Source organism: Brachyhypopomus gauderio, chromosome 12 (genome assembly GCF_052324685.1).
Source record: "Brachyhypopomus gauderio isolate BG-103 chromosome 12, BGAUD_0.2, whole genome shotgun sequence".
In the NCBI taxonomy this organism is placed as follows: Eukaryota; Metazoa; Chordata; class Actinopteri; order Gymnotiformes; family Hypopomidae; genus Brachyhypopomus; species Brachyhypopomus gauderio.
This window is the reverse complement of record NC_135222.1, coordinates 2785102-2805722: the sequence shown is the minus strand read 5'-3', so window position 1 is coordinate 2805722 and position 20621 is coordinate 2785102. Positions and strand designations below refer to the sequence as shown.

Sequence of the window (20621 nt, the reverse complement as noted above, 5' to 3'; positions counted from 1 at the left end):
CCCTTGAGGTCTAGTTTGCTGACATATTTGGCAGTGCCAACATTGTCTATACAGTCATCCATACGAGGTAAAGGATAGGAATCGACAACCGTACGAGAATTTACTTTCCGGTAGTCAGTACAGAATCTATATGTCCCATATGGCTTAGAGACCAACAAACATGGTGAGCTCCAAGGGCTCATACTAGGTTTTGCGAATCCATGTTTCAAAAGATATTCCACTTCTTTTCTCATAAGATCCCTCTTGCTCATACTAGCGCGATAAGGATGCTGTTTTATTGGGGCAGGACTAGCCAGTTTAATATCATGATGGATCAATTTAGTCTGAGTAGGGACATCATTAAAAAGATCTAAAAACTCATTGACCAAATGGAGTAAATCACCTTGTTGATCAGCAGCTAAATGACTTAAAACAGAAGGCAATTCAAGCAAACTGAGAATTAAGCAATCTGGCAGAACCAACTGATGGAGTGTGCAGTAATAACTCATCACCTTTATCTTGTAAGGTCTCACGTGACGAAGTCACCAGGGCAACCGGGACTACTTCAGGAACAAGAGCGTCAGGAGTTTTCCTAGAATGATAGAGCTTCAATCTGTTGACATGGCAACCACGAGACGTCTTCTTCCGATCAGGAGTACGGATCACATAATTAGTGTCATTAAGCCGGTCTTGTACCACATAGGGACCAGAAAACCGTGCAGACAGGGATGATCCTGGAACAGGCAATAAAACCAACACCTCATCACCTGGACGGAATTCACGTGACACAGCACGTCTGTCATAGGTCTCCTTCATGTGTTTCTGCGTTTTCTGTAGGGACTGTTTTGCAATGTCCCAAGCCCTATACAACCGATCTCTTAATGCGTGCACATATTCAGACACAGACCTTTGCTTTAGAGTTTCATCTGCAGACACTATTGACTCTTGTAGAGCAGGGGTACTCAACTGGCGGACCGCGGTCCGGATCCGGACCCGAACGCAGTCCTGTCCGGACCCAATCTCATTCCTGATTAACTGGATACGGACCAAAACAAAACCGTAGCATTTATTTCAGGGCTATTGAAAAAACACTCCGTCACGAGTGTTACGTTTGCCACCCCCGCTCAACAACAAGCCTGCCTGGTTGACGCTTCTCGAGCGGCGCGAGGGTCCGCGCGGCGAAAATGACGTAATCGCTGTGGCTCCGCGTGTGCGCGAGTGCCTCGCGCGCTGTCGGTTCGAGAGGTCGTGCACCTCTCGAATTTTGTAACTTCGCGCCGCGCTTCAGCGCAATGAACAAAGTCACGTTTTCAGGGTTCATACACCTTTATAAGGTGGAATTAAAGCACTTGTACGTCACTTTCAAGGTCCATTTCAATATTTCCCAGCATGTTAAACATAATTAAGTTAAATATTTATACATATACTCGAAATAATTCGCTTTTTATCACATTATTTAATGGTTGTTTATTTAACGCCCAATCTTCACGTCTTCACGTTCTCTCATGTTTCGTCCTGGAATTACAAGAGGCTCGTATTTGTTAACCTAATACAAGAGAACTATTCAGTCAGACAGCTATTTGGTGTGAAACCAAGTAGTTACAATTTCAAGCATTTTAAAGTACTTTAACCTAAATTCCAGCACTTTTCAAACCTGAAACATATAGCAACATTAAAATTGGTCAGGTAAATGTTCATTCCCCTGTTTTGAGGGGTGTTTCTACCACATATCGTTTCGGACAAAACGCCTATCGTTTCGGAGAACACTGCAGTGACGCTCGCGAAAGTATAAACGCCTCCACCGTATGCGCACCGTCCCCCCTCGGCTCAACAACTTACGGTCGCCACCCCCGCCGTACCGGACCTCAGGGCACAGGTATCTGCCAAAATTTGACCGCGGACAAATTTAGTTGAGTACGCCTGTTGTAGAGCTTTCAAAGGGCTCCGGACTGTGTGTCCGAACACAAGTTCAGCAGGGCTAAAAGACAATGATTCTTGTACACTTTCTCTCAGGGCGAACATCAAAGGCACACCTTCATCCCAATCTTTATTAGACTCAAAACAAAACCGCTTTAAAGCAGATTTCAATGACTGGTGCCACCTTTCCAACGCCCCCTGTGACTCAGGGTGGTAGGAACTCGAAACCACATGTTGTACCGACAAGGACTTCATAACCTGATCAAACAGTTTAGACTTAAAATTCATACCATGATCAGTCTGAACCACTTTGGGCAAACCAAACGTGGTAAAAAATTTAAGACTCCGAAGTATCATAGGAGCGGTTATCTTTCTCAAAAGAATGGCTTCCGGAAATCGCGTCGCGGTGCACATGATGGTTAATAAAAACTGGTTTCCTAATCGTGTTCTAGGAAGAGGACCAACACAATCTACTATAACACGCTCAAATGGTTCACTCATTACAGGAATCGGACAAAGTGGGGCTGGAGGAACAACCTGGTTAGCCTTCCCAGTAATCTGACACACATGACATGTTCGACAGTATTCAGCGACATCTTTCTTTAATGCAGGCCAAAAGAAATACTTTAGGATTCGATTATACGTTTTCGTAACCCCTAAATGTCCGGACCATGGGTTGTCATGAGCTAGAGTGAGTACACATTTCCTGTAAACTGTAGGTGTGACGATTTGGTGAACGGCCGGTGAATCAAAATTCCCACTCGAGGACCACTTGCGCATCAACAAACCGTCGTCAAGATAGTAACCCACCGACGAGTTGGAACCCACCTCCACTTTAGCGTAGTATTTAGCTAAGGAGGTATCTGCCTGTTGTGCAGTAATGAGGTTCTCACGAGTAAGACAAGCACTCAACTTGTCGTCCACCGCTAACGGTTGAGCTAAGAACTGAGCTAAATGTGACTTACCACCATCAGGTGTAGGCGAAACAACCCCTCAGAGTCACTGGCCATAAACGAATCCGAAAGGTCTACAACCTCCTGTAGTTTTCGTGACTGAGCACGAGTGACAACACATGCAGGGTATACATACTCAACGTCCTGACGGGATATAGCAGGCGTGTTCGTGATCTCTAAAATCGGAAAAACCTTTCCACCCGCTATATCGTTACCTAAAATGACGTGCACACCGTCCAGAGGGAGTGTGTCGCAAGCTGCAAAATCAAATGTCCCAGTAACGAGATCTGACGCTAGCCGAAGTGAATGTAGAGGTGCCTTCACATATTTCATACCCAAACCTCTGCATACAGCATACGAATCAGTAAACGAAATGAGGTAGTTGCCGTACAACACCCGATAAAACAAGAGATTGCGCCGCACCCGTATCCCTTAAAATGTTCACAGCAACGGTAGTGTCTGTCGTGCCCAGACCAACCGTACCATGCAACATAAAAGGCTTGTAACCCAAATCCACAGCAGATTTTAAATCCCCACATTGTTCAACCATGTTCACATCCCTTATACTTGTTAAAGCAATGGGTTTGGCTGAACTACCAGTCTGCTGTGAATTTTGCCTCTCCAGTTTTCTCTTTAATGTCAAACAGTTTGCAGCGATGTGACCAACTTTGACAGTAATGACACTCCCGTTTGTCTCCAGTATGTGGTGGAGAACCACACGTACGTGACAGTTTACTGCTCGCCCCCGAAGTTCTCTCCAAGACATTAGAGACAGGTTTAAAACTTTGCTTGTGCGTAAGGATAAACTCATCAGCGATGATCGCCGCTTGGGCAACCGTATTGACAGACCGTTCATTTAAGTGTATGCTCACTCGATCTGGGAGGCAGTTTTTAACCTTATACTGCAGATTCGCACGCCCGGTGGCCATTTTTAACATTTTTGACATAGTTCACATTAAAACTAGATATCTCAAGTTGTACATATAGGAAAATTATCATTCATGGCTCAAACTGAAGTAGGCAGTTGGGGGAACATATTAATACACTTCAGTATCATATTCACATAATTTGGTTTATTTTAGAGCCTCTATTGCAGATGCTAATATGCCAGGAATGTCACAAATGCTGACTTGAACTTGAACATGACTGGAATGTATATTCACATAGTTATTCAAATGTGGTATCAGAAATTACAATAAATTTCGCTAGGGTCTTTTCTAACACAGAAAAAATGGAGCAAATCCATGCAAGCATTGAAAAGTTATTCAGCTTTATCCAAGGTATGTCAAGTGCACCACACCCATGTCTAAATATGCCACACCCGACACACACCATTAGCCAACTAAGCTAACATGCCAACAAATTCCTTACACGAAACCGAGGAGCTACGACAAACAACAATGCTGCACATATTACAGCAAGACCAGAAAATTCCAATGACTAAATTTCATGTCCAAATATGAACGTTATGATATCATATTTATGTCCAATATAGTCCGACAGCATAAGCTAGGTTACCGTAGCCAACTCCGGTAGCATCCGACACGATACAGAGTGCTGCAGCACTCAAACGCTCTAAAACTGTTTATAATCTAACGCTTAGTTAATGTTTAGTATTAGAATATATATTTTGTACAATATCGCTTATGAAAAATTATCCATTGTTACTCACAGTACGTAGAATCGCGTCGTAGCCGGTGTACCGTCTCACTTCCGGGTTGGCGAAAATTCCGAAAATTGCTCATATATTCCACACAAAGTAATCCGTTTATGTTCAAAAGTATCCACAATCCGCATAAAAACGAACAAAATAATCCATGGCTGCTTCAGTTTCGCCGAACAGTGTGTTCTGGGGAGCTTAGCTTAGGTTAGCAAAGGGTTAGCTTATGTTGCTATGCTAGCAGCCGAAATTGGAAATGAAGCGCCAGTTTCCGAGGGCTCAATTTAAAAATATACTTGACCAATCATGTCATATGAGGGCTGGTTAGCTCCGGAAGGATGTACACTATTGGTTAGAACAGCTTTCAATCACTTCTGAGGCTCCAGCTTGTCTCTGTGGGCTTATTGGTTCACCCTCCCCCCCTCCCCTTCGCACCTCGCCGTGGGAGAGGTTGTAAAACCTGTCATTCAAAGTCACTACCCCACTTTAGACCAATAAAAACCACTCAAATCAAAGCAGAACCGCTGCAGCTTTGTAATGAGGGGTCAAATCAGCGTTAAGAATGCTTCTGTGACGCTTAGGGGGCAGATTTGTCGGAGTGTCTCATTCAGGAAGCGGATTTTGGAAAATTTTGCAGTGAGGTGAGCAAGCTTTTTAAGGTACTTAACCACAACGGATCTACGCTGTTAAGGTCTTAAATTAAAGCCTTATTAGTAAACGATTTTTAGGTGACAAAACATTAAGACATTTCACAACATAAATATGTTTTGTAAACGGATATGTCGGGAGACCCCCTCGCGGGGTGCACTTTTGTGGTCAACTTCAAAGCCGGATATCTCGCGATCGGCTGCACGTAGACGGCTGAAACTCGGTAGGCATGTAGATGGGATAGGAAATTTTGATTTAAGCGCTTTTGTTCGGAGATTCATTAATGTTTAATATGTTTTATATCGCCGTAAAGGAGCTGGGCCCGCCGGCGGGCCCACTAGGGGGCGCTTCTGCATAATACTCCTCCAACAGTATCAGCTCGCGTAAGGATTCTAAACCGTCAACCTTACTTGCAGCACACCATTTATCAAAGAGAGTCGTCTTCTCTCTCGCAAATTCTACGCACGTCTGAGTTGTCTGTTTCTTTAAGTTCCTAAACCGCTGTCTATACGCCTCGGGAACCAATTCATATGCACGTAATATCGACGCTTTAACCAAATCGTATTGCAAGCTGTCCTGCAAAGATAAAGCAGAGCAAACCTCCTGAGCTTTACCAACTAGCTTGCACTAACAATAGTGACCACATTTCTGTAGGCCATCCCAACATTAAAGCAACACGTTCAAATATACTAAAATACATGTCTACCTCAACTTCACGAAATGGAGGAACCAACGAAATGTTCTTACTCACATCAAAAACCGTAGATGCTGGCCCTACAGGGGGAGAGACTAAAAGAGGTTGGCGTGACATCGGCACAGGTCCAACAGGACTCGGTACGGTCTCAACACAAGTAGGAAACGGCGGAGGGTGAAGCTGATGTGTACTCGCCGCTATCGTGCTTAGCTCCAACTCACGCAATCGTATTTCTTTCTCATGTTCCAACTCCAACCGGCGAACAGACAGCTTAAACTCGTACTCTTGTCTACGTGCTTCCTCTCTTTCTTTTACTTCGTATCGAAGTCTAACTTCTCGTACCCTCAATGAATCGCCATCAGACAACTTAGGGGAACCAGGCGAAACAGGATCAAAAGGAGGCAGACCAGCTCGTACCTCTGGAGCACCTCCTGACGCAGCCCATCGCACATCAGACCGAACGGGGCTACCTTCACTCGCCACCTGTATGGGCGAAGCACCACCATCCGTTACTAGTGCTTCCTGTAACAGAGTAGGACTCTGACGTGATATCACCTGTTTGACGTGCACATAAAACACCAACATCCACCAGACGTTGTGTAACCAAAGCCCTAATATCTTTTTTTAGCAATGCCCTCGACACGGTAAGATTAAAGTGGCTAGCTATTGCAAGTAGTTCATCCTTCTTACAGGACGCTAACGTTTCATGGGATATCGTGTCAATAAATGTCTGTAGATCAAATGTAGCCATGGTATTGACCACAACCAGTGATGCAGACTATATACTCAATATCACAAACACAGTACCACAAACATCCCCCCACCTACTCACTCACAGCACCAAGCCCACAATGCTACCCGTACTATTAGGACAGATGGAAAAAGACCTAGAGGAGTGTAACAGGCATACAGATATCCCGGACGAGCCCCCACTTGTTAAGTCCCCCTCTCTATGGGTGCACAGGGTTGTCACTGGGTGTAGGGTGGAATATGATAAATACACAGCACAGAGTCAAGCTGAGAGCAACTGGATGTTTTACTAGTCCAGAGAGCCAACACACAAACCAGATGTACATAGACAGAAGTCTAGACATAAGTAGTAATATCTCAAAACTGGCTAAAGATGGCAATGCCCATTTACCATGCACATACCACATACACAGGTCTGGCTACGGTGGGTCACAGGCGGCATCAAAGCAAGGAAAGAAATATAAGAAAACTCTTCCCTACCTAACAAAACCCCTAACCTAACAAACATACAAACATGATGCCCACCTCCTTCCTAACATCTATACAACAAAACAAGGCTACAAACAAAAGAAAAAAAACACTGACCTACCCCACCATAGCCTCCCACATGAACAGTGAGCACAGTGTACACTCTGGGGTATACAGGAAACCTGGTAACCCCCTTCACACACCACATGAAACATACAACTAGAACAATGCTGGCTTTCGGCACAACACTCTGCACAACACACAACATCAGCCACACAACATCAGCCACACAACATCAGCATCAAAAAGCAATCAGGTGTCTCTCTCTCTCCCTCATCCGTCCTTGCAGCCATCATTTATTCCAGAACGCCCGCCTTCCACAGTGTCCCATTGGTCAGCCGAGGGAGCCTTTCTGTAACCGGATTGGTGGGACTGTAACCAGATTGGAGGGGCTTGCCAATGTTGATTGTCCACGGCCAGAGGGCGATCAACAGCAGCAACGAGTGCACCTAAGGGTGTAGACAGAAGAAAACACAACGTGCACTCCATGCACGTAACATCTGCATTTGCTGACAGTCCATAATGTCTCATGCAGCAGCAACTAGTTGTGTAAAGATTTGTTATTCCAGAATCTATTTTGGGTGCAGTCAAGTCCCACTGAAGTCTTTGTTTTCTATAGTGCTGGATGCTTTGAAATATGTTATTTCAAACCTATAGAAATCTGTCTTGCTGTAGTATATGACCTTCACTATTATAACTCTTATTATACATTTAGATTTAAATGGATGTTTTCATCTTTTTCCAGCACTCTTTTTTTAAAGAACATTGTCCGCAAAATACATGTTATTATGCTATTATGTCAAAAATAACATGGTCAAACAAAGCATAAAATATGTCTGAAGGTTCTTGTTAGGCAATGATAGGATCAAACATAACAACTAAAACTATATGCATACATGTTCTAGGTATGTTATTGTTATTGAAAATACAACTTGTGTTTATATCTGATATAAACGGTCTGTGTTACTGAATGCATTTTTTGCCCAGCTACTGAAAAGGACTTGGAACAGACTGAATCCAACAAGACCTTGACTGTATCTCATCTTTGAATTAATATTTGACCATGATTTTGAGTGGCTACACGCCTTTGTTAGCTCCAGATTAGACTACTGTAGCTCACTACTGTCAGGATGTTCAAATAGGAATTTATCATATCAGTCCAGTCCTATCAGCCCTGCATTGGCTCCCAGTTAAATTCCGTATTGACTTTAAAATTCTTTTATTAACTTATAAAGCATTGCACGGGCTTGCTCCTGAATACCTCCAGGAACTTATTTCCTATTATGAACCCCCCACGTCAACTAAGATCACAGGGTGCTGGTCTGTTATTAGTTCCACAAATTAATAAGGTAACAGCAGGGGGAAGAGCCTTTTCTTGTATGCCCCCCCAGCTTTGGAATGATCTTCCTAAATGCGTCCGGGACTCTGACACAGTCACAGTCTTTAAGTCTAAGTTGAAAACTCACTTATTTAGTTTAGCGTTTGATAATTAATATCCCCCTTAGATAAAGGTACAGATCCAGGTGTTCATAGACGAAGGGTTTTATGGTAAACTGGGGCGCTGGTGCTGTCGTCCTGTCACTGCTCGTGGTCACTCAAGTTTGTTGACAGTGCAGTGGACGGATGCCATTGTCTCAGAATGCCCCCAAGCCTATGTTACCTTCTGGTTCTGCCTTTTTAGCTAGGCTGTAATAATTTAACTTAATGCCGGAGTTGCTGCCACACTCCAGAAATGTGTTTAATTTCATCTGTCCTGTATATGTCCCCGTACAGCGCTAATTTTCCCTGTTTCATTTCTCCACATGGCTGCCCGCCTGCTTGAGGAATAATGAGATGAGGAGAGACAAGCGATCCATCTTGGGCCAGCCACCTCCTGCCTAACCAGATGCCTACACCATGATGGACATTATTACATCTTTTTCCTTTTCTTTCTCTTCTTTCTGTATAAATTGTTGTTGTTATCATGGTGACCGGTGTCGGCCAGAGGAGGATGGGTTCCACCCCTGAGTCTTGGTTCCTCTCAAGGTTTCCTCCTCATGCAAAAAAAACTAGGGAGTTTTTCCTTGCCACTGTTGCCCTTGGCTTGCTCACTGGGGGCTAGGACTCGGCACTTGTAAAGCTGCTTTGTGACAACAACTGTTGGGGGGCCATGGGTGCAAAAGAGCATGCCAGGGTTGCCAGCTCTCACGCATTGAGCGTGAGACACACGCATTTGACCGTTTTCACACGCTCTCACGCCACAGTTCCGATATCTCACACCGATAAAAAATCTAGTTTATTTACCTCTGAACTATATCTATCAACCACCGGCGATCGCGATATAATACTTAATTTGTGTCCATTTTTCACCGCCCCGGTAACGTTCGCCACCCCCCGATCAACAATTTACACTCGCCATCAAGTCCAGGTTCAAATCTCCCTCCAAGCAATCTTGAAAAGTTGGCAACCCTGGCATGCTCCATCACCGCCGTCTCCGCTCATGTTGCTGTTATTTAGGAAAAGTACGACTAGCGACACCGAACTTGATTTTACACCTCACAGACACATCCTTGATTGCTGATAGGCTGTCACCTGTGAAAATACTATCGGGGGAGGGGAGGAGAGTTGTGTGTGGAAGTAACGAGTAACGAGAGCTGGACAGAAATGTAGTGGAGTGATAAGTACTGTATTTGTTATTCAACTGTAGTGAAGTGAAAGTCATAAGTATTTTTTAAAAAATCAACTTAAGTAAAGTACAAATACTCAAGAACTGTACTTAAGTACAGTACTTAAGTAAATGTACTTCGTTACTGCCCACCTCTGAGTATTTACTTATAATTACTTATACATTACAGTAATTTACATTAACCACTACTTAGACACTGAGAAAATGACTTCTCTAAACTACTGCTGGTACTAAAGACATTCTGACTAGTAAGTAAAAGAGAACATGAATTGTAGGCCATAATGTGGACACCACAAACAGCACACAAGAGCAAAAACAAAGACAGAAACATGTAGTTTCACACTACAAGCTGATTTTTTAAAGTCTGAAGTTTGGGTGGCAGTTCACAACTACCAATTTTGAGCATTACTTGCTGCATGAAGCAGAAAGTGTTTTTCATGCCCTTAGGGTAGACCAGGTGAAGGGCATAGATGAGGCCGAAAAGAAGACAGACGGCCTGGGGTAGATTGGCCAAGTAGTCCATCACCACAATTCTATATGGTTCACTTGTTGCAAAAGCCGTGAGAATATCCGTCAACAAATAAGGTTAATATTAAAAGAAAACACAGCTCGTAAACAGCCTAGGCTACCGAATAAAACGCAGGTTAAAAAATCAGCCACATTGGTTAAAACAAACTGCAACTCGGACTTGTGTTTTGCCTATATGTGTCTGCCTGGCCTGACTACAAACAGCAAGCTAACAAAATAGTGGAAAAGTGTTCAACAATAAAGTTTTTAAGTTGATCAGTTGAAAACATTTAATTTTCAGTTCATTAAACTTAAAATTGTTAGTAAATTTCAGTGTGTGCAAATATGAGTACAATATACTTAGATTTGATAGTAATGCAATAAAACTTAAATATTTATGTACATTGAAATTAAACAGTTGAGTAGATATAAAATCTGGGTTTACAGTGTATCAAATTTAATTAAATTCTCCAGGGTTGCAAACTTTTGAAGATCGCTTGGAGTGAGATATGAACCTGGAGGAGACGGCGAGTGTAAATTGTTGAGGGGGGGTGAGGGTGGCGAACGTAAGTTGTCGAGGGGGACGACGACGACGTAAAATAGACACAAATTAAGTATTATATCGCGATCTATCCATCGCCGGTGGTTGGCGCCAGAGCGAACTAGTAACTCATTGATTCTCATTGAGTAAATCATAGATGTGGTTCAGAGCAGAGCCGTATAGAGAGAGAGTCGCGTCAACTCCGTTCACTCCAATGGACCAGTTTTTTACAGCAATGGCGGATCGTGGAGCCCGTCAATAGTTCCCGGAAGTTAGCAGCAAATACGAGCAGCGCATTCAAACTGGAGCAGTGGACCATCTGTGATACACTTTTACAGGTTAGTACGCTTAAAAAATCAGATTATGTATTATAAGGACATCAGAATCAAATTAATATGTGCATTAAAATGTGCATTAAAACATTTTAGTGAATTATCCACCTCTTAATAAGCAGATTTAGGGAACTAAATCTATGCTAAGACAACGCGAATACGGTTAGCGATATTTCACATTAACGACTGACAGCCTATTAATAGTAAATTCCTCTCTTAATGCCATCTCACCTAAACGCGATGTTTTTGCGGGGTAGCTAGTATTAGTTAAATATAAAATTTGAGTGTGATTGTAGAGTGTGTTGGGTCGAGGAGGTGAAATGAGGATATCCATTTTGGAGTACCAGCTAACGTTAAGATAACGCACAATAACGAGGAGAGCCATTCTTTTGATACATCATTGCTGATATTGACTAGAATGCATATTAAAGACTTCTAAATAGTACACAACAGTGTGATTTATAGATCAAGTGTTTGTAGGTTTTGTTATTCTGTTGACTATTATCTGTATTATGCTCAGCAGACTTTGGATTGATGGCAAAGGGAGAGGGAAGGTCATCAAGAGAGATTGAAAACACAAGGTAAGTTGAAACTAGGGTGGCACTTTTGATCAATGAATCTTACAAGACTAAAGAGGAATACAACATACTAAAATGTTATAGTACAGTATGATATATGTAATCATATGTAACCATACTAGACTTGTATTCTATTATTGTATTATTTATGTTGTATTTAATTTATCTTGTTGGTGTATATTAGTTGCCTGCTGTGGGATAATTGGGTGCTGACCATGATGAGATTGAAAACACAACAAGGTAAGTTTCAAATAGCAATAAGAAATCAATGTTTATTACACTGCCGTATGTTGGCTGTAGGAGTGTAGGAGTAGTGATGTTAGCTGGGGGGCTGGAGCACTTGTAGGAGCAATGATTAGTCCAAATGTTTCTGTTGGAGTGACTAATGGGCTTGATGGCACATTTGGAGCTGTTTAGGGGTTGACGGATTTTGAAGCTTGGCTACTGGAGTTGTTTTTCAACTTTCTGGATTGGCTCTTGCTTCCAAAATGACCATCTTTTAACTGTTTCTTCTTTCTGTCATTTCGTATTGTTGCTGCCTCAATTCTCAACCTCAGCCGTATGAATCTTTTCATGATTTTGTCTTGTACTTCACAGCAAGCTGGAAGCTTACTGCAAAGTGCCTGAGCTTGTTTCTCCAAGACACTCACTGCATTGGGGAGTTCCATGAGGGAGGAACCAGTCTTGGTCCTAAATAGTTCCTCAATTTGGTGAATGAAATCATATGCGTCTTGGGACGGATGACAAAGAGCACCTGCCTTGAACTCTTAAGTTCAATAAGATGCTGTTTTCTCCAGCAGGACTGTCATCACTGTGCTGTGCTGCAATTTTGCATTTTTCACAGATGCTGGCAAACCTGATGACCTTGTGGACGATGTAGCCAGCAAGATGGAAGAGAATGCATTTCTCGGTCTTTGTGAGGTCAGGTGCAGCTCTGTTGACCGCCATTAGCTGTTCCACTCTGACTGATGGTATGACATTTTGCTCCACTGTATCCAAGAAGTCTGCCAAAAAGCTACTGTTGTCTTCCAGGTAGCTCCCAGACCTGATGGCTGTGAGGAACTGTCCCACAGATATGATCTTCAGTGCATGATGGAATTCCACTGGAGTTGGGACAGGATTTTTAGACCTCACACAGCTGAAGGTATTTTCAAGGCAGTCTTGTGTGAATCTTGATGTTAACACAAACCTGTGTCCTCTAGTCAGCATCTCTGTAACGTATAGAACACGCTGAGAGGGATCCTGATGCGGAATAACACGTTCTTTATTAGGACAACTCTGTACAACTAGCCACACGATGAGCACAGTGACGTATGGCGGGTGCAGAGCAGTAGCGTGGGAGCGGTGGTCAGTACGGTCCAGGGTCGAGAGGCGAGGGCAGAGTCCGGGAGGTATCCAGGGGTCAGGCAGGAGACGTGGTCTAGGGGACAAGCAGAGTTCGGCACACAGAGAGACAATCAGGAATAACGGCTTGGTATGCAACGACATGAGGCAATACTTCGCAACCAGGAAGTGAAGTCTAGGTGCTTAAGTACGCCCGGAATGTGGGCGTGGTGGTGAGACAGGTGAACGTAATTATGTTATCGGCTATTCCTGACAATCTCCTCTTGTATGGCTAAAATTGATGTTGTTGCCATTATCACCCCAGTCTGAACAGGCTTCCAGTGTCCCTTCTGACCAATCTTCATCCCATGGAACAGATGGACAATGTCCTGGAGGAAGGTGATGGCCTTTTGGTACTCCTCCATCTTCAGTCTGCTCAGGGCCGTAATTGGATGACGAGATGACATTAGATCGAACCAATGATCAACTTGCTCCAGTAGCCATGCTGTAGTTGTGTAGGACAGAGGCCGTTTTTCTTGCTGCACCATGTATTTCAGCCCAGCACTTGTTGCCTTACTGAATACATTTAGAGCAGGACCAACCTTCATCTTGTCAAAGTGACTTGGCTCGATGGCTGCAGCTGACAGATGGGGAGCTATTTTTAATGCCATCCCTTCCTGAAAGGCCACTAGGTCTTTAATAGGGACCACTGAAACCTCATTAGAGAGGAGGTTCTCTTTGTTTACAATGTCCTCAGGAATTTTGAACACATGTCCATGGACAAGGGCACTTTTTAAGCTCTTTACCAGATGTGGGACATCAGGCATGAAATAAAGTTGTCTGTCTGGTGTTGATGGATGTGGCACAGATGTTTTATTGAGGTTGACCCCAAAGGATCTCCACATGGCCTGGTTAGGACTACCCATGTCAGTGGTGACGTTGAGCACATGTAGCCCTATGGATGCTGCCCTTTGTATTAATTCAATAATTATTGGCCTGTACTGTGCTCCGTTGGTAGAATTGCCAGTGAAATGATATGCCACTACTTGCTTCCACCGTGTTGTGCTTCCAGCCAGCAGAAAGACACAAGCATGTGTTGCTACTCCTGTGTGACCTGGCAAAGTCACATCACCGTAGAGTTTGCCGGTAAGCATATGCAACTCCACACTTGGTGTGATTGCCATTTCATCCAAGGTCAACACACATTCCCGTTCAATCTCTGTCAACCCATCTACCTTCAGTTTAAGGAAATCAAACACCTCTGTCAGCACACCAGGCTCAAATCTAACACATTGCATCCTTCTCTGTAGGGTTCTTATTCCTGGCAGGGGAATTTGCAGTTCCTGCAGGGTCTTGTAACCTGTCCCACCAGCAGTAAAGCCAATTTTCAACGCCTTCTTAATTGTCTCATTGCTCCATTTCATCCCTTTTGTGGTTAGTCTGCCTAATGCTTTAATTTGATCTTTTGAAAACGTTTTCTTAAATTTTGTGTCCCTAACTTTCAGTGTCTTCTTGAGAGTAGCATTTTCCTTCCTTATTTTTTGTAGTGCTGCCTTTGTTTTCCTCATGATTCTTTCTTGTCTCTTTAATTTTTTCAATAGCTCTGATTGGCTGGCTTCTGGCTGATGGTTATGCTGACTGGCTGCTGGCTCACTGGGTTGTATTAGCTCTCCCTGTCTCTCCTCACTAGCCATGTTCTCTCTTTGTTCAATCTCACTTTCCCTTCTCTCTGTATCCTCATCCCTTATTTCCTCAGTTTTTGAAACTGCTGGATATAAAAGACATATACTATTTAGTGTGATTACATTTTAAATATTCTATCACTTATAGAAATAATATAATTATTAGGAGTTCATACTTATTATACCTGTGTCACCTCTAACACTATAGCTGTGATCAGCAGCTATGGGCCCTGTCTTTACAGGTCCAGTGGTGCGTCGTATTGCAGGGGGCTTCCTCTTTCTGAGTGCGGGGCGATGCACAAAAATGGTGGGAACAGCATCTGCTCTCAGCCTAGTCTTGCCCTGTTTGGTTCTGATGAACTGGTCTGCCTCAAAATGTGCCTGCAGAGTGATGTGAGTTTACTCCTCACACATGACAACTCAGTTTTGTCTGCCCATATACATATCCCATAGTGGGTGAATACACAGTATTAGAGAACACTTACTGGATACGTATACACTCATTACACGTATAAAAAACAACCAAGGGTGTGCAACAAGTTCAAATTCATATCACATCAATACTCATAATAATCATTTTCTCCTGTCTTTTTCTCCTCTCTCTCTTTAGGCCAAAGAACCATAGGGGATTCAATGGAGCCTGCAACTAGATAGCACCCTCACCCTGCACCCGAGTCTGTCTGGAGTCTGTTTTTTTTTTGTTCACTATTCTGTATTTTAATAAATCAGGCATTAAGCTTTCCAATAGTGTGTTTATTGTGAAAAGTGCAAATGCAGTGTTTGATGATTACCTCACATATTTTTTTGCTATTGTAATCTTTAGTGAGGGTAAGATTGCTCCTGCTGAGTTGAGACAACCATTTTTTTCTCCTCTCAATATCAGTGGGGAAACCATACATTTTTGCTCCTTTCTCCGATCGATTGGAGCATCCCCATGCAGCACAGCAAACCATGGTGGACACTACACTAACAACACGGAGGAAAGGACACACAAAAACTGCTTGACATGATATTCATATTTGAGATTATTACAGATTTATTTAATGAATTAATTGCTGCAAATAAGTGTGTATTAAAAAGACTAGCTATATATAATTTATCAATGTATTTTAATACGTCATATACTGTCTGGATGTAAATGTAATGTGTTTTAATGTACCCTTTTAAAGCAGATTTCTGCACAATGAAGTCAAAGAATTTCCTTCTGTCGTATCTGAAAGTCAGAAAATGTACATTAGTCATTTAGATTACTTAGGTCCCCAATACCATGGGATTACAGAAATCACCATGATTTAAAGATATGTTAATATTGGAAATTTAATCTGATCTGAATTTCTCACCCCTTCCTGTCCCTCTAAATATATAAATGAACGTAATATATAACAATTATAAAACAATCAAAGCATTAAACAGCAATGTGCTCTCACATTAGCCTAAATTTGGTCGCTGTAAGGTCAAAATAATCCTCAAATCTCAGTTCTGTCTGTGTGTTTATGCGCTCAAATTGAACTTCCTGGAACTATCTGAAGGCTCCGTGAATCACGTGACCATCAAGCGTTTTGAACTTCCGTTGTCGCGACTCTCTCTCTATACGGCTCTGGTTCAGAGGTAAATAAACGAAAATTTTTTTTCGGCGTGAGATATCGCAAGTTTGGCGTGAGAGCGTGTGAAAACTATGGAGAGGAAACAGTGCCAATTGGAAATGTAATCGCTACTAAGCAAAAATGGAAATGCAATCCACAAAATGCATTGCTTTTCCATACAAACATGCAGAATACGTGCCACAATGAAATGCGAAAGCACTATTACATTACATTTCAATGCACTTTATCTCTTTATTGAAAAACAATACACAAGAATTTGCATTCAAAACCCAAAACGCTGAATTTGTGCCAGAATTGAATATAATACAGCTCGAAATGTAATCACGGCACCGAGGTATTGCCTTTCACCGTAAGGTATTTCTGACATAAATGTCTCCTTTAAATGTAATTATCACGAGATTGATTTAAACACTGATGTGATGAAAACATGCCACAATGAAAAGTAAAAGCTCCAGTGTGTGTGGATTTGTATTTAAAGAAAGAAACGCTGAATTCGTGCCAGAAGCCACCTTGAAATGCAATCGACTAAACGTCATTGTATTCCACTATGTCTCTGCGAAGCTGTATTTGTGCCAGAATGAAATCTAATCACTGTCCAATAGGAACGCTCGCCTGAATTTGGGGCGGGGCTTAGACTCCAGTCAGAAAGCAGCAGAAATGTCTTTTCACGACAGAATAAAAGAGGAAATAAACAGTCTAATTGGACAAATTGAGGCTGGTGCAGTTACAGACGACTACGTGCTTAACTTAATTAAGCTGAAGGTGCTGGACAATATTGAAAATGGGCCTTGAAAGTGTCGTACATGTGCTTGAATTCCACCTTGTAAAGGTGGCTGAACCCTGCAAACAGTGCTGAAGAGCAGACCGTGACCTCGACCCGCCACAGCGGAGCCCCCGTGATTGCTACCCGTATTTTCCAGATTATAAACCACTACTTATTCCCTCACGCTTTGAACCATGCGACTTATAATGAGGTGTGACTTTTCTGTAGATGTTTCTTCACCTGTCAGGGGTGGAACAGAAATTTAACCAGGTGGTAGGTCAAAGTTGTAAATCAAAGAAGAAAGTGCTCCTTTTCATTTAACACATGCAAGCAGCAGGCACGACGGAGAATTTTTTTCAAACGAACGTGTTGTGCCAAATTCCGACTCCCCTCGTTTGCACATGAATAATAATACTGCTGTAATACTGCAAAGTCTTGGTCACAGGTGAACTTCGTATAGCCAGTGTGTATTTTATTTAAAATAATTGACACGCTTGAGCCAGTGTGGCTTTGGACATAGATAATGCCGTGCCGTTTGCTGTGATGGATAATTAAAGTCTAGATCTTATTTATGCATAAACATAAATCGACAATATAATCTGTAGGGTCTTTATGCGTGGATAAACGAATTCAACACAACACCGGCCGAAAGACCTTACAGGCATGAACTCTGAACTGTCAGGCACCGTTCAGAAACTGATCAGTTCAGTTAAATGTACAATGAGTCCCCGCTTAACGATGAGTTTAGAGACTGAAAAGTCCGTCATAAAGCAGCTTTCGTCGTTAAGCGTGACCCTAGATTTAGATACGCTTTGATCATAAATACAGTATAGAAAAAAACTAACAATGTTCTCGTGCGTACAGCGTGAGAAAGAGCGATCGCGTTGCTGAGATGGGCTTATCTATGGAGTGATTTTTGTTTCAATAGTTCCACAAAAGCAAAAGTAAATCCAAGAGCAGAAAGTATATGTTATGAATGCAAAACAGAAAAAAATATATCAAAAGTATATATTTTTTATGTAATTGGTTATTTGAAACTTATTTTCGTTTGCATTTTGACAAGTTTTTGGTTCCATTGTTTTTGTTTTTTTGGATTTTCCCAGTAAGGTCTTTTGCTTCTGGAATCTCTCTTTGCTTCTGCTTCGTTTTTTGCTTCTGACTTTTGGAACACATTTCACGTGTGGGAGGGTCTTAGATGAAGGCGTTCCTCTGCAATCTCCATTGGTCACTGATTCCGGACTGACACAGAGCTCTGAGACCGCCTCTGGGACCAAGCCACGCCCACCCCACCAGCTTCCCAGCGTTTTCAAACATGGCGGAACGCGGTGGTTCTGTTTCACAGTAGCATGTAAAATAAGTTTTACCATAAAAGTTTATACAAAGGTTATAATTAATTGGTAAATGGTCTGTAGATATTGCAAATGTACACTGTATAATAACTACATTAAGCATGGCAGTTAATATTTAGCACACTTCACCAGCGCGAGCTTTTTAAAATTTTAGTGAACTGGATGCAGGCATGAAAATCTGTCACCTTGCGGCGAAATTCGCCGTTTTGAAGTTTTCATATTTTGCGGTAAAACAAACTCTTATGAAAAATAGGTAGATAGTAAAATAAGAAACAAGATTTTTTTGTAGTTCTAAATGATGAACCCTGGTATTTTTTACACTAATTTTTGCCGCTGATGTTATTTATTGGTTTATTAAGATGTAATGGTTTTGACTGAGCCATCTGGAATGGCGAAAGCGGCTCGCGTTTACGGATCTGGCTCCATATTGACAAGACAGGTCAATATTTTTCAGCGCGACATTACCGTGAGAGAAGTCAACAGGGAAGAGCGTGTTTAAAGCTAGCCTTTAAATTATTTTTAATTTAATCGCTGCTGTAGCTTCTGTCACCGTTTTGCTACATTCACAATAGTAGCGACTAGTTACTCCCTCCTCCTGGATCATTCGCTAGCGTCCCCGCGGGTCTAAAGTGAGAAGGAAACTAATCCGCACTCTGCGTTTCAATGGACTACTCTTCTTACTCGCACCCCTCCAAGTTAAAATCTTTTTGTTTTTATCTCTGAGTCGGACAGTGTCTGAATGTCATGTCTGACACGTATTATGTTTAGTATCTCTATGTTCAATGGTTCAATGAATATTGTTCACTTCTTAATAAAATATGGACAGCACAAGATGCATGTGATGTGTGTTTGTGTGTGGTACCTGCAGAACACTGAAAAACTGTGAGTGAACAAAGCTGGTTGTATATAGGGTGGCCACTTTTCAGTATTGCTTTAATTTTGGTATTTGGCTTTAATTTTGGTATTTTTTACTATTATGGATTTTACTATATTTGGCATCACCTCTCGTACACCAGCTGCCCCCCACCCCCCGTCCGTCACCATACCAGATATTGCAAATACTCATATTTCTTCCACACATCAATGTTCTCTCCATCCAGTTCACTAAAATTTTAAAAAGCTCGTGCTGGTGAGCATGCTTAATGTAGTTATTATACAATGTACATTTGCAATATCTACAGACAATTTAGCAATTAATTATAACCTTTGTATAAACTTTTATGGTAAAACTTAGTTTACATGCTACTGTGAAACAGAACTACCGCGTTCCGCCATGTTTGAAAACGCTGGGAAGCTGGTGGGGTGGGCGTGGCTTGGTCCCAGAGGCGGTCTCAGAGCTCTGTGTCAGTCCGGAATCAGTGACCAATGGAGATTGCAGAGGAACGCCTTCATCTAAGACCCTCCCACACGTGAAATGTGTTCCAAAAGTCAGAAGCAAAAAACGAAGCAGAAGCAAAGAGAGATTCCAGAAGCAAAAGACCTTACTGGGAAAATCCAAAAAAACAAAAACAATGGAACCAAAAACTTGTCAAAATGCAAACGAAAATAAGTTTCAAATAACCAATTATATAAAAAAATATACTTTTGATATATTTTTTTCTGTTTTGCATTCATAACATATACTTTCTGCTCTTGGATTTACTTTTGCTTTTGTGGAACTATTGAAACAAAAATCACACCATACTTATCGTACACTACACTCCACTACACTACACTGTGCTGACGACACTGAAGTTGGTTACTTATTCGCAGTTTGCGATTCGTTTGGTTACTTATTCGCTGCTCCTTATTCGGCGGATGAAGTTGGTTCCTTATTCAAAAAGGTTGTGTTCACGATGCGTGTTTATTCTATATAATACTTCATTTGTGTCCATTTTACAGGCCGCCCAGCATAGGCGTGCAGACATAGACGTCAGGTGGTGCTAAAGCACCACCAACTCTGCCCTTTATCAACGAAAGTGCCCTTTTGAAACTTCGGTTTTAAAAATATTATATTATGATTATTAACATTTTAGGTCGGTTTGAATTGATCTTTTGAAAACCTGAGCGATTAAAAACAATGCCCTGAAATTAGCCCCCACCTCACACACACCCGACCTCTCTCTTCCTTTAACACCAGATGCGCTACAGCAGCAGCCTGGTAACATA

At 42.1% G+C, this 20621-nt stretch overlaps 1 long non-coding RNA gene across 1 annotated transcript; it reads left to right on the top strand.

Annotated features, from left to right (window-relative positions):
- Positions 1-11096: 11096 nt before the first annotated feature.
- LOC143528493 (uncharacterized) lies at positions 11097-13441 on the top strand. The gene is made up of 6 exons (XR_013134476.1): positions 11097-11180; positions 11698-11755; positions 11937-11992; positions 12350-12673; positions 12785-12896; positions 13401-13441. It is a non-coding gene; the product is annotated as an uncharacterized LOC143528493 (long non-coding RNA).
- Positions 13442-20621: the final 7180 nt, after the last annotated feature.